Source organism: Lagenorhynchus albirostris, chromosome X (assembly GCF_949774975.1).
Source record: "Lagenorhynchus albirostris chromosome X, mLagAlb1.1, whole genome shotgun sequence".
In the NCBI taxonomy this organism is placed as follows: Eukaryota; Metazoa; Chordata; class Mammalia; order Artiodactyla; family Delphinidae; genus Lagenorhynchus; species Lagenorhynchus albirostris.
In genome coordinates, this window is record NC_083116.1 from 1,777,839 (window position 1) to 1,778,594 (window position 756).

A 756-nucleotide genomic window follows, 5' to 3' on the forward strand; every position below is an offset into this window, starting at 1 on the left:
ATAAGGTTTTGATTGAACATCTATTTTCCATTCTCTTGGGTCCACATCTCCGAGTGGAAGTGCTGGGTCACACGGGAACTCTGCCTAGCTTTCCAGGACCTGCCACACTGCTCCCCACGATGGCTGCCCCACCTCTGTCCCAGCAGCAGTGTGTGAGCCAAGCGCAGTGCTCGTGCCTCCCTCCAAGCAACCCTTCACGCAGCCTCCTTTAAGCATGAATCCCATGTTGTTTCCATCCTGCTGAAAACCCTTCAGTGGCTTCTCGCTGCTTCTGAAGGCCAGGCTCTGGAAGTGAGGCCCCTCCCTGCCCCCTGCATCTTGCTCCTGATTTACCCCTGGGCCTCGGCACAAGCGTTCCCCCTCCTAGGAGGTCTGGAAGCACTGTGTCCCCGCTGCTCCTTGCCTGGCTGGCTCGGGACTCTTCCTCCTCCGTGTACCCTGCCAGCCCGTTTGGCAGCTCACTGGTTTTCTCTCAGCATCTCTCTTGGAGCTCGTCACGGGTGGACTGGACCTCGGTCCTCTCCTCTCCACCCTGGCACAAGGTCGGGCTGGGTCCAGAGTCCCCTTCCGGCTCAGCCATCCTTTTCGAGAGACGTTGCTGATGCCGCCTGCCCACGGCTGTGTCTGCCGGAGGACGCGCAGGGCAGCATCTTCGCCTGGGGGTGGGATCAAGGCTCCTCCCCTCGACGCAGGCCACTGCTGCCTGTCCCGCCTCTCCCCCAAGCCCCGAGGGACAAAGACGCTGGGAGGCAGGAC